Source organism: Macrobrachium nipponense, chromosome 11 (assembly GCF_015104395.2).
Source record: "Macrobrachium nipponense isolate FS-2020 chromosome 11, ASM1510439v2, whole genome shotgun sequence".
NCBI lineage: Eukaryota > Metazoa > Arthropoda > Malacostraca > Decapoda > Palaemonidae > Macrobrachium > Macrobrachium nipponense.
The window spans coordinates 99,640,571-99,655,570 of NC_061087.1; the positions used below are offsets into that span (position 1 = coordinate 99,640,571).

General features: G+C 31.6%; 1 protein-coding gene across 1 annotated transcript in view; it reads left to right on the forward strand.

The window, feature by feature from the left end:
- Positions 1–15,000, forward strand: part of LOC135207902 (uncharacterized) — a 303,495-nt gene that overhangs the window by 129,298 nt on the left and 159,197 nt on the right. The window contains 1 exon segment of the mRNA XM_064239829.1: positions 1–227. This exon segment is cut by the window's left edge and continues 604 nt beyond it. The gene's annotated coding sequence lies outside the window, so the exon portion shown is untranslated.

A 15,000-nucleotide genomic window follows, 5' to 3' on the forward strand; every position in this document is an offset into this window, starting at 1 on the left:
AGACTAGTTTTAAAGACGAGGGGAAAAAAAGTTGTTCCGAAATATGCCCTGAAATACTGAAGGATGCCTCTAGAAGGTGTGGTCACAGATTCAAATAAAGGAACCAGCTGCGAGTGAAAAGAAAAAAAAGTCTCGAGATAAATTTCCCAAAATGATATCGTCGATGATGTTTACCAAGATGACGTCACTGGTCGTCACTGGACTGCTCATCCTCATAACGGCGCAAGGTGAGTTTCATTTGTTTTGAATTTTACTTTGAATTTGATTATCCCTCTATGTTTATTCCTCCCTTTTTCCACTTTTTACCTCTTTATCCTATCGTCCTTTGAACCTCAAGTAATATTTTGTTTGTTAAAATTAATATTTATTGAATGTTTGATAGCCTTCCCTTTCGTGAGGATAGTCAATTGATGTTGAAATTGTCACCGCCCTCTTCATTGATGATTTATCCACTCTATGTACATTTCCATGTCCTCCTTTCTCCTTTCGGCGTCTAGATGTTTTTTTTTTCTTTCCGTCGTAAAAGAAGCCGTTAAACCGTCGTATAACGTTCCATGTCCCCTTTGCAATAGACAGAAAGTAAACACGGTGTATGTTCCATCTTCGTGACGAGAAGTCTAATCTCCATCTGTGGAAGCTTACGAATAAGCGGTTCTCTCTCTCTCTCTCTCTCTCTCTCTCTCTCCAGAGATTCTCTCTCTGCTCATCGGTCCGTCTCTCTCTCGTCCTTCTCTCTCTCTACTTGTGAGAGCCCTATTTAACCTCTTTTTTTTATCCTTATTTATCAGTACAATAAGAATAGTTTTATTAAAAAAAATTTTTCAGTATAAGTTCGGTTGATGTTCCCATTATAAAACCGAATATATGTTTGTAGACCCATTTTTGAATCCTTAGATAATACCTTGCCATTCGTTCCGCTTGTTTAATAACAAGAATCCTTCGAATTTCTCCCCCCTCTCACAAATCCTGCAGGAATCACAGGTAAAATTTTAAGAAAAAGCACACATCCTGCACCTTTGGCAATTTTTTCCTTTTTTATTTTTTATCATATTCCTTTGCCTGTCACGGGAGCAACATTTTTTTCCTCTCCCAGGATAAAAATTTCTTTTTTTTTTTTTTTTTTAGATTTTATGGATGCCGATTTTTTCTCGGATATGAATGCGAATGTTGATGTAGTTGGTCACACACTTTTTGGAGTTTTTGTGCGTGTTAATATATATAATCGATATATATATGATCATTAATATATAAATATAGTATATATATAATATATATAGATATATTATATATAAATAAATAATTTAAGATATAATATATATATTATATTATATATAATATAATATATAATATATATATATATATATATTTAATTTTTTACACGTAATTTTGGTTGGTTTTCAAAACATTTTTTGCTACATTTTTCTGTTGAAGTGTGGAGTGCAATTTTGTGATTATTTGGCGGGTGCAAGTGTTTTTGTGATTTTTAAAACAAACACCACCTACACCATCAACACTGAGTGTTTTCAACATTTATTGCACACTATATTATTTTTTCTTTTTTCCTTAGTCTCGTCCTTTCTTTCTATTCGAAGTATTTCATCGATTCTTTTTGCACGTCTTGTCTTTGTCGCAGTTTTTTGCTTAACCAGTGAATGAACGCAGTCGTGAATATTAGAGTTTTTTTAATAGGGTTGTTTTTTATGTGTGTTTTTTCTCTCCTTTGTTGATACTGTGTGTTTGTTATACTCTATTTTAGATCCTGCTTTTTTATATTTTTAACTAATCTGAAATTTTATTTGTCTTTTATTATTTTTTTATAAGATCTTCTGTTTATTATTCTGCTTTTCTGGATTTTTAATTTTTATTAAATAAAAACATTTTTTTTAAATCCTGAAAAAAGGAATAATAAACGAAACACCGTATAAAAGATAAAGAAATATAAGATTTCAGATTAGTCAAAAATATAAAAAAAAGCAGGGCCTAAAAAGCAATATTCAAAATTGTTTAATATTGCATTTAAATATCAATTTACATAGTTATTTAATCGCCTTAAATGGACCTTTATATTTTTTATCCTTTTTTCATTTTTTTTTTGGTGGGAGACGGGGAGCGTTTGGGACCCAGAATTGTAAAATTTGTGATTGTCTGTTTGTTTTTTGGTTTTTTTGTTTTTTTGCGTTGGTTAAATAACATATATGAAAATGTATTTAGATTTACTTAATATTTAATTTGGATTAAATTACTTTTTTTTCTCAATCTTCGGGATCGTATTTCTAGACCCGATGTTTTTTCACATAAATGAAAATATTTTTGTATTGTGTTTCTATATGTGTGATTTGGTAAGTAGAAGAAAAAAATATGATTTTATTCATATTTTTTTGTGTGACTCTTAAGAACTTCAACTAGTCTGTGACGCAATATTACTCATATCTGTAATGTATTTATTCATAGCTGTGTCTTTATAAAAAAATGTATTACGAATATGTAGCTTTTTAGAGACAAGTATGAAATTTAAATATAAAAGAGCTAGTTACAAATAGGACGAACAGCAGTAAATAAGGGACCTAGAACCAGTCTTTTTTGTCATTATACATTTTGCAGCTAACGTTTTAGGACATCCTGCGTTCCATTCGAATCGAAGAGGACATAGAATGATGTCCTAAAACGTTAGCTAAGTAAAATATATTGGACAGTGGACCTGTCCTTCTTCCCTCGCTTGATTAAAATCGTTTTTAAAAATATCGTAAAAAGTTTCGTAGAAATATATATAAGTTGCTCGTAAGGTGCAAAAGAATTCCGATAAGGTACGTGAAAATACTCTGAGATCGATGGCTGGAAAATAAACTGTCTTTTGTACAGTAAGTTCCAGAAGTGAAGCGACAAATCTCAGAATTGATCGTACTTCTATAGAAACTCATGGGGTTGCAGTTTAGTATATTTTTATTCCAATTATTGTCATCCTATTATCTGATAATACGTATCAGCGATTTACTGTATAAGCGCACAAAGTATTTCCCCAGTGAATGATCAATGTTAGTTCAGTAATTGTTTATTAATAGAAAAAAAAAAAAGAATTTCCCCAAAGAAACATCTGCGGCTTCCAAAGTGTGATATGAAGTGTTCGCCATAGAGTGGCAGCAGGAACCGTGTGCATAAGCATTGGCCTAATATTTGTAAATTAACTTTCTACTTTTATAGCGTTATATCAAAAGTTATTATGATTTATTTTGATAAAGCACAGAGAAGTTTAGCATCTGATTAAATGACATATAAATAAGACAAGTTGGTGTAAAAAAAAAAAAAAAAAAAAAAAAAAAAAAAAACGGAATCCAAGTTATGTGCGCGTTAGCGTTGGTTACATGGTTACCTATTTCAAGAATCAAGGAAATATATTTTCCAGCTTGTTAGTTTTATATTTCATGGAATTTCTCGATTGTGCAAATTTTTGCATGCGGAATTGCGTTCAGGGTCGCACCAACAAAATATTTTCGTAGGTTTCCACTTTTTTTTTTCAGTGCATAAGTGAGACTATTCTTTTCCATACGATCCTGAGTGTGAATATGCTTGGCGAGCATTATTTTAATTCGAGTATCCTCTGTTATGCTCTCTCTCTCCTCTCTCTCTCTCTCTCTCTCTCTCTCTCTTCGTCTCTCCTCTCTCTCTCTCTCAGGACGTTTTTATCTATCAGGAATAACCAGAAAACCTGTTTTTAAGAATCGAGACTAGGCCTATTGGTCATGCTCGGGTGGCTTCTTTATATATATATATATATATATATATAATATATATATATATATATTATATATATCTATAATATATGCCCAAAAACTCAAAATTTTAAATTTCTGTTATGCAATAATACTTGACTGGATCGAACTGATTACTGGTTGTCAGTGGAAATATGAATTTGGGTGATATCACTCCCTTATTATACGCCCACTTACGCAAATTCAGTCTTTAAATTTCACGGTTGGGATATGATTCGAAGATTTGAGGTAATAGGTTGAAGTGAAAAAGGTGGAGTTAGTATTGTGGGTAGAGTAGAGGTAGAGGGGGGAAGGGGTCGGTTGGGGTCTGTCGTCTCCTTACTTAACCAGATGTGATTTTACGGGTGTTCTGGTTGCTTGCGACCGACTTTCTTATTTTTATATAGCGGAGTCTGTTTTCCCAGGTGCAAGGACAGGTCCTGAAGGTTCTATCTTTGCCTAAATAACAGACAGTGGCCCTGCATTGTAAGCCTTGCAATGCCCGGAACTAGGCCTATACTCTGTTTTTTTTCATCTGTCCATCTGCCTGTGGTGTTTTTGTATGGCAACACTGCGTCCCGGGCTTTAGATAGTTACGCTATGTGTAAGTTTTAGGTAAATAAAAGGATATCTGGGTGTACATTGCAACTGAAAAGTGTTTTAATAATATACTGTATGCGAATTACACCGTTATTATTCGAAATAGGATATTATTATAATCGTTGAATGTAAGCTGAATGTGACTATCTAAAGCCCAGGGGACGCAGTGTTGCCATACAAAAACACCACAGGCGGGTGACAGATGAAAAAAAACAGAGTATAGTCAGTAGTCACCTGAAGGTAGCAGCAGAGGTTAGAGCCTTTCTCGAAGATGGTGTTTTATGCTCGGTCCTAGAAGCAAGAATCAGATCTACCAACCACCCCTTAACTTCTAATTGAATCTAGGTGCATTCATGGTTGATTATGTTAATGTCGCGAGATTTTCCCTTCACAGTCTATTGATACTTGCATGGTTTTATGCATCTTCGCTAAAATAATTGATAATACACTATAATATTAAATATTTGTTTCCACATTGCTCGAAATATACATTGGTAATGTTGGTAATCCTGTGTTGAACGAGAATTTCAAATTGTTTCGTTTCTATAAGTTTGAAGTAATTGCTATTACTTTTAAAATAATTACTATTACCGTAATTTTTTTTCTTATGATTGTTACAAATATCATAGATTTGATATTTGTGCATCATATGTTAGCTTTATTTTGCTTGATAGAGCTTTCACTGTAGAACAAAAATATATTTTTCAGCTACGAGTTGTAGTTGCCAGTTAGTGAATTTCGAACGAAATTCTTCTGAAATTTGTCGCTTCAGTTTTGGAACTTACTGTACACACACACACACACACACACAATATATATACTATATACATTACATATATATTAATAAGATTAATTATATATAGTATATACATATATATATATATATATATATATATATATATATATATATATATATATATATATATAATATATATATATATATATATATATATATATATATTATATATATATATATATATATATATATCAGTGTCTCGTGTGCGCGTGTTTCTATCAAGTGTGATAGACAGACGCGCAAAAATGCATTTAAAAGCATAATCTTTGTGAATTTGCAAATGGAACCACGCAAAAAAAAAAAAAATTGCATCAATCAAATCACGAACGACTATTCCGTCAACGCTTGTGATAGGAATCGGTGAAAGTGAGTTTGTAAAGCCTCAAATAAGTTCGTAAAATCTCGTTACATATTCCACGCTAGTGGTTTCAAGGGCATACTGTGGCGCATGCGCGTGTCACTTTTTCATACGTATGCCTACGCGCATGGGTGATTGCTTGCATGCACGCGCAAACACGACGAGTAATGAAAGTATGATATGGAGACTCGAAGTGAGAAGATTGCATGCATGTATAAATGCATCCGCGCATTCATGAATATTTTCCAAAATTGCAACTAATTTTATTTGAGGAAATAATGTGGTAGAGGCGCTGGAATGTTTGCATAAATACATACCGTTGCATACATTCATAAATGCATTCTTGCGTTCGAACATGTGGATATATTTCCAAATTGCGGACGATTTTGATATGGAGAATAAGGGCAAACGCTGGAATGCATACATATATGCATACACACAAATGTACGTTTATTATTTTGATATAACTGAATATTGAAAATTAAGTCTTATATTTCATATGAAAATTTTTTTCCTTTTAGGATCATTACCTTCCCTCTTTATAATCTTGAAGACATTATATACATGAATACATACAAATTATGCATTAGCTGTTTTAACATAACTGGATATTAGATATTAAGTTTTAGACTCCAATTGGGAATTATTTTTTTTTAAGATTTATTACCTTTCTGGTCTATAATGTTAACGACACATATACATAAATACGCACAAATATACATTTACTGTTGTGATATAACAGAATATTGACAGTTAAGTCATACATATCAAATGGAAAGTAATATTTTTTTTTATTCATTAACTTTCCGATTTATAATCTTAAAGACACCTTTACATAAATATATACAAATATAATTTTACTGCTGTGATATAACAGTATATTGACAATTGAGTCTTAAAATTCCAACGGGATTTTTTAGATTCATTAACTTTCCGGTTTATGATCTTAAAGAAACATCATCTATGGAAACATATCTTTAATCCTTTCATTTTCCGGTGGCCAGATCCTTTACGCCGTCTACTTAGCCAATCTACATAAATTTAAATGCATTTGGGGTTATCTCTCCCCTGCTAGTCAAAGAGAGTTGCATGGTTTTATGCAAGGCCTTAGAAGCTTAGTGCTTTTGATGGAAATGTGTGTGTGTAATCATATTAGTATATATATATATATATATATAATTCTATAAGAATATATAATATATATATATAAATATATATACTATATATAATATATATGTGTGTGTGTGTGTGTGTGGTGTGTGTGTGTAGATGACACTGTGGCACGTATATATGCTTACTAAATTCAATTTTGTCATTAGTTGAATAAAATGTTTTTCTAGCTCTTTTCCATGCCACATATACAAAAGTCCTTGGGTATTTAAGTTTCAATGCAATATCATAAATAGTTTTAATTCCAGCGTCAATAAACTGCTGGGCTACAGACACGTAAAGCCCTTAGGAACATCCCAGAAAAAACAGAGAATTTAACATTTTGATGGTGATTGGAGTAGTAATGAACAAAAGAGGCAATGTTAGTTGATTTTCGAAAGACTGAAAAAGTGAAATTTCTATCATTTCTATGGACGCTGAAATCAAAACTATTTATGATATTGCATTGAAACTTGAATACCCAAGGACTTTTGTAGATGTGGCATGGAAAAGAGCTAGAAAAAAATTTTATTCAATTAATGAAAAACTTGAATTTAGTAAGCATAACATTCTAAAATTACCCTATGATGAAAGGTTTTTAGATATTCCTTGAATTTTAAAGCTTTTTAACATAAATGTTGTTTTCAGTAATATTAATGTCAAGAGTTTAGTAATCAAAAATTCTCTTAAAGATCTTCCAGGCTGCATATATGAAATTCCTTGCAAAAAGTGTGATAAAGTCTATTACGAACAGACCGGTAAATCTCTTTCACAATGTCTCAAACAGCATCAATATTCTGTGAGAACTGGGCAAATATCGAATGCATTATTCGTACATATGAGAGATTTAGATCATCCTATTAACTGGAGTCAAGCAAGACCCTTAATCCCGTGTAATGACACAGTTAAAAGGAATATCATTGAATCTTGTTTCATCAAGTCAAATAATAGAAATGTTCTAAATTTAAGTCTTGGTTTACTAAACTTGATGCTTTCATAATGAAAAAAGTTGTAGATAAATATAAGCAACAAAATTAATATATTCAGTTTTTACATATTTTGGACTGTAACGATACTTTGTAATTTCGGTTAGGGTCAAATCTGTTTAGGTTTGTGACCGTGTGATATCCGATAATCCTGGATTATCTCTTTTAATTTTTACCCTTTTGATAATTAACCATATGGTATTCTTGATCTTGTTGTGTACCTGAGACCTTTCTCTCCAATTGTATTTCATTAGCTCCTTGACAATGTCTTAGTAAAGACGAAAGCGCTTGGATTTCTAACTATCATCTTCCTGTGGGATTTGCTTATATATATATATATATAGATATATATATATATATTATATATATATATAGTATATATATATTTGAGGTGAATAAATACACATTTGCACATTGCATATATGTTATAATATATATATATATATATATATATATATATATATAGAATATATATATATATATATATATATATATATATACAATACATACATACATATGTATGTATGTATGTATGTATCACATACATACATACAGACATACATACATCATACATATTTTATATATATATATATATATATATATATATATATATATAGTATATATATATATACATATATATACATACATACATACATACCTACATACATACAACTTGTAAATATTTTATATTATATATTATCTTGTATGTTATATTACATACATACATACATACATACACACATATTTATATATATATACATTATATGCATATATATTCATCTAATTATATATATACAAGTATGCATATACGGATATGTATAAATATACATATTCATATACATATGCAACGTATCACTTAATAAAAAAAAAAAAAAAAAGAAGCTTACCAATCTGTAGACTGAATTCCAGACGAATGCATAGACATGATACATTGTCCGCCCAGACGCCTATTCAAGGCGTCAACTGCGGTTTTAAAAGTTGTTAAAAATTAAAGGCAAAGAAATCGGCTGCCGGGGCAAGTCATGCATATTCCTCTATTCTTCGTTTCCATTCTTTTCTTTTAACCTCTGTTTTGATTATGTTTTTCTTTTATCTGATAGTTGCTAGCCATCGCGTGTTTGACTTGGATTAAACTGAAATTCGCTGATGATAACTTTACCTCCGTTCATGATTCATTTTGGCAAAACCTCGTGAGTATAAGAAGTGATGAGAGTCGTATTTCATCTTTTGTCATTTTTGTTCTGATATGAAAATGATGAATCTTTCTTACGAGTTGGTGAATGGTCCTAAGGGATGGAATCTTCTTCATTCTTTCTGTTTGTATTTCATGTTTATAAAGACTTGAACATTTGTTTTGATGGAGAGAGATTTTCGCATTTTGTTTGTTTCGAAGAATACGTTATATATCTTTTTCAATTTGAGACTTCACTTAAATTTGTTTATTTTGTGAACGTTACTGGAATTTTTAGCAGTAATATTTCCGCTGCGAGGGTGATTAAATTTATTAATGATTTATTTCCTAGACTTTCTTATAACTGTAACATTTTAACAATCCACCTTCTTTTTACGTATGGTCTAATTCTTGAGCCTGGAGACTTTCATTTTTTTTTATAAGAATGGTTTAGTATGTTCTCTTAGGCTTTTTGCGCTATAAATTACGGACTAAACTACCCGCTTTTTTTATTCTACTAATTTTAGTTTTCTGTTAAAGAAAACTATTTGTCTGCTAGTCCGCACTTTTTCCGTCCGCTAGAGGGTTGCAAATTGTTATGTTGATCATCCACACTCCAATCATCAAACATACCAAATTGTAGCCTTCTAGCCTTAGTAGTTTTTATTTTATTTAAGGTCAAAGTTAACACAGGCCACTAGTGGGCCGTGGCTTAGAGTTTCATGGGCTGCTGCTGCGAGCTTTATGGGGCGTGATTGAGAGTTTCATACAGAATTTTACTTTTTTTTTTCTTCCGTAGACTAGATGTATTTCTTACGCTTTGACCTGAGGATTTTGCTTTCACTAGCCTTTTATGTTAAATCTTTGACACAATTTTATACCGAGACTTCATAAATTTTCTAAAATATCGCTTGGGCGCAACTTAAATTTAAGACTTCTAGACGTTATTTTAATTTTGAGAAAGTAACGTGAATTATTATTGACGTAACTACCTCAACTCAGCACATGGGCGAATTTAGAATTAAAATTATATTCATAATTGTACTCATTGTCTTGTTGCCGATATTAAGTAACTTGAATTCCAGCTGTAATGAAAAATGATTCTTGATTTCGAAAACTTAGAGAACCGTAAAATCTAGACTTGAAGACCTGAGGCTCTTACCAAATCGGTATCAGACTGAAAAACTTTCCCGTAAGTTGCTTATAATTCTCGATATGATCTTAAGACTCGTGTGAAAGCTATTGGATGAACTCTCCGTTTGAAAGCTTTCAGGATCTGTCGAAGGGTGAAAGTTATATTCTTGATTTCGAGGCGAAAGTTCCATAGAAAGTGGAAAGTTGCAACCTTCACTGGGAGACTTTTAAAATATTTCGGAAGTAATTGTGAATTTTTTACATTGATTGCATACTTTTAGTATGCAAAACTACTTTTTCTGTCCGCACTCAGATCTTGAAAACTACTGAGGCTAGAGGGCTACAAATTGGTATGTTGATCACCCACCCTCCAATCATCAAACATACCAAATTGCAGCCCTGTAGCCTCAGTAGTTTTTATTATATTTAAGGTTAAGATTAGCCTTGATCTTGCGTATAGCACAGCTGTAGGTGCCGACAACGCAGGCCACCAACGAGCTGTGGCTAAATATTTCATAGGCCGTGGCTGAGGGCTTCGTACAGCAATATACGCTGTACGGAAAACTCGATTGTGCCGAAGAAACTTCGGCGCATTTTTCACTTGTTTTTTTATTTATTGAAAAAGTTTTTTTTAATTTTCATTAAAAAACTTTTTTTTATTTTTATTAAAACCAAGTTTTCAAATATTTTTATTGAAAAAATATTATTTTTTAAATCGACCGAAGTGTGAATGGTTGCACTAGACTAGAGTGTGACATTTAGCACTCAACCTTTTCAATCAACAGACTAACTTTAGTTTCAGCCGCTGGAGGTAGATGGCGCCACGAGCAATTCATTAATATGACGGACACCAAATCATACTTTGCCTTTTCACATGAAAGGAGTCGGTTATGTCTACATCATTTAAAATATATTTTTACATTTTTCACAGGAAAGTGAATAATGTATATTCCACACGTAGAGAAACAGAATAGACAAAAATAGTATTTTACATTTTTCACAGGAAAAATGTAAAATACTATTCTTGAGAAACTAAATTCTCAAAAATTGTTTGATATTTAGTTATTCGTTCCGAAATGGTTACCAAATATTAGGCCTGTGGTATTTCCCAAACGTCAAATATGTTTTGATATGTTTGAAGGAAGAACGTCAACGAAAAAGATGGAGAAATATATCTGTAAATAAATTGGCTTTTTCGACGGTTCTCGACTTCTGGAATTTCAAAGTTGTCCTTCAAAGCCTTTGATTCGAATCGATGAAAAAAAAAAATAATTAAATAATATATATATATATATATATATATATATACTATATATATATATATAATATAATATATACACACACACACACATATATATATATATATATATATATATATATATATATATATATATATATATATATATATATATATATCATGCATCCATCCATTTCTATCCTTATCCCAGAAGCAAAGCTCACTCAGTCCAATTTTCTAATATCTCGAACTTTTCCTGAAAGTTTCGTATGGTTTCACATTTATTTATTTATTCATATTTTTTGGCACAAGCGATGGATTGGCTTCGTTCATTTCGTAATGAATAAATCGGATTAGATCAGCGTAAGCTTTTCGAAAAAATTTCATCAAAAGCGTCGTGTCGTAACAAGGATTTCATCCAAACGAGACAAGAGTCGGATTTTGAGGCTACTGAGAGAGAGAGAGAGAGAGAGAGAGAGAGAGAGAGAGAGAGAGTCGAGGGCGGGGTGTCGGTTTTGACAAGCATAGGACATAGACGTCGGATATGAATTTGCTTTAGATATAATCAAATTTCCAAATGAATTTTGACAGGTGAAATTTGATTGGAATCAATTCGAGGATCATAAGAAATCGCTTATGTCTAAATGCAGAGAGAGAGAGAGAGAGAGAGAGAGAGAGAGAGAGAGAGAGAGAGAGAGAGAGAGTACGAACATGCTTCGCTCTTAAGAAAACGAATTTATATATCCCTGATAATTTTCGTTAACCGAGAGAGAGAGAGAGAGGGAATGGTAAAAGTACGGACTTACTTCACTGCTAAAATAGTTATTTCATTTACCTACAGCTGATGTCACAAAAACAGATCACCGACCTCGGATATGAATGAACTGCAAAAATCTAAAATCTAAATTCAAAATGAATTTTAACTGGCTACATTTGATTCAAATCTGCGTAGTGATTATAAAAACTAGTTTACGTCTAAATACAGAAACACACAGGTAGGGAAACAAACAAACAAACAAACAGACCATTTGTCAGACAGAGGTAATGTACAACAAGCTTCGAGAAGGGAAATAAATTATGTCCTTCCTGACTCGCTTAATGAGATATGTCACTTTTTTTTTGTTTTTTTTGTTTGGGGGGGGGGGGGGGGGGGAGGGGGGGGGGGGGGGGGGGGTGGGGGAGCTGCATGTGATTAGTTGAAATGGGTTCTTTATCGCTGCAACTCGTTTGGTTTTATCGCTCTTTATCGCCTTGTTATTGCGTAATTACTTTATTTTATTGGGTTGCTTATGTTACCCGAACATTATTTTCAATATATAACAAAGCGAACAATATTTCGTGTACTAGATTTTATATATATATATATATATATATATATATATATATATATATTATATATTATAATATATAATATAGGAATTTTGAAATGAATTTTTTTACATCACCGTGATTCATATACAAGCATTAAGCTGCAAATGTCCTTTATTATCTAACTCGCTTTACCTCGGAATTAATATATTTTCATAATATGTTAACCGAAGGGGAATTTTTTAGTTGATAAGAAATTTGTCGGCTCGTGGACTCGAGGTAGAGCGAATTAGATATTAAAGGACATTTTTAGGTTAATGCTTATATTATATAATAATTTCTAGAACAGATTTTTTGAAACATTTTTACTGGAAATATATTATTAATAAAACCGTTAGCAACTTTTAACTATTTTCCATGACCAATATTTATTTCTGGCTTAAATGTGTAAATGTTTTTGTTGATCGCGTGATTTTTAAATAAAAAAAAAACTAATATTAATTTTTACTTTTTTTTATTAATGTTCTATAAAATTGTTAAGTAATTAAGGACTGGCTGTGAAATTCATTTGTGTATACTGCACATAAATGGTTGGATGTCTTTCAGCCCTGGGCTACAAAGGCATTAGAGGGTTGCACGTCCCGCCGGCTTTTGCACTGAGAAAAAAAAATGATTTAGAATCATATAAGTATGAAGATATAAGATTAGGTCTGTTAATCATATTAATTTGTTTTTTGTTTGTTTATCTTTCGATGTAGTGTCAATTGTATATACCTATAATAATAATAATAATAATAATAATAATAATAATAATAATAATAATAATAATAATAATAATTCTAAGTATTGTAAATAGTGTATATATTTAAATGAGAAGTTCGTACACACTAACAGGTCATGAAACGAAAGAAATAATTCTTCATAGCCTACGGGCATTCTGCCAGTCCTAATACCCACACTCAACAAATTGGCCCCTTGATATATATGTTCGAGCTCCTAGACCTTTATAATTCGCCAGAACGTTGTACAAGGGTCTTAATGATGACATGATGTATAAGATAAGATGATAAGTTGGGTTTTTTTCCAAGGGGTTTCACGGTGAATTTACTTTGCGGATTGAAAATAGCTCTCGTTAGTAATGGAGATGATTCCGTATGAGAAGGGCGGTGCTGCTGCTGCTGCTCTCTCTCTCTCTCTCTCTCTCTCTCTCTCTCTCTCTCTCTCTCTCCTTCCCCCAATATATAATCAAATATAAATATATATTATATATAAATATATATATATATATATAATATATATATATATATATATATATATATGTGTGTGTTGTGTGTGTGTGTGTGTGTGTGTGTGTGTATGCATACATACATACATATATACGTGTGTATATATAAATATATATATTACTATATATATATATATATTCATATATATACTATATATATATATATATATATAATATATATATATATACAGATGTATTTATTATATATATATACGTGTATGCACACACACACACATACTGCATGTGTGCGTGTGTTAATGTGTGTATACCCATTGACAGAGCACCCCAATGACGCCCGGAATAAATCGGCCTCTTGAGCAGCAGGAACCGTACGTAATGACCCACCTACCGTGAGTAATGAGTAATGAGAGAAATGAGAGACGCCAATGAAGTCATTTCATTCTGGCATAACACAAAAGTTTCATTGCGTTTATAACCAGACCTCATTACCTTTGGTATCAAGTATTCTGGATTTGGGAATTCTCCTCTTTTCTCTGTGTTTCCTGAATTATTAGTGTTTGTTTTTTCATTTATCATATTTTGAGAGTTCTCATTACCATTGGCATCGTTCACTTTTGGATTGTGGGAGTCTCTTCTTTCCTCTGTGTTTTCTGAATTATTTGATTTTCCTTTATCTTTATTTCGTAATAGATTTATCATATTTTGAGAGTTCTCATAATCATAAGCATCATTCACTTTTGGATTGTGGATTTTTCTTCTTTCCTCTGTGTTTCCTGAATCTGTTTAATTTTTGTTTTAGTTTTTGTAATACATTTGTCATTTTTTATAGTCTTCATTACCAATAGTATTATCACTTTTGAACTGTGGAATTCTCTTCTTTCCTCCGTGCTTTCTGATTCTTTTTATCCTGTAATAGATTGATCATATTTTGAGACAAGGGTGAATAACTCAATCCTTTCTCGCAGTGACCGACCGAGATTCTTTTGGACATTTATTTCGGTAAGTTCAATATAACAAAAACTGCAAATTGATTTGCATAGAATTGAGACTGGAACAAACAGAAAGAATAAATGTTTAAGTAAATTTTTCCTTCTACGTCAATCGTGGCAAATGGAAGTTCAATTATGTAAAAACTTTATTGCAATAAATTCCGTTTCCGGGTTGTGCCATGGGAATACTATATATATTTATATTATGTTATATAATATATATATATGTTTGTATCTAATAATAGGAGCTCATAAAAACGTCAAAATATAGAAAGTAAGG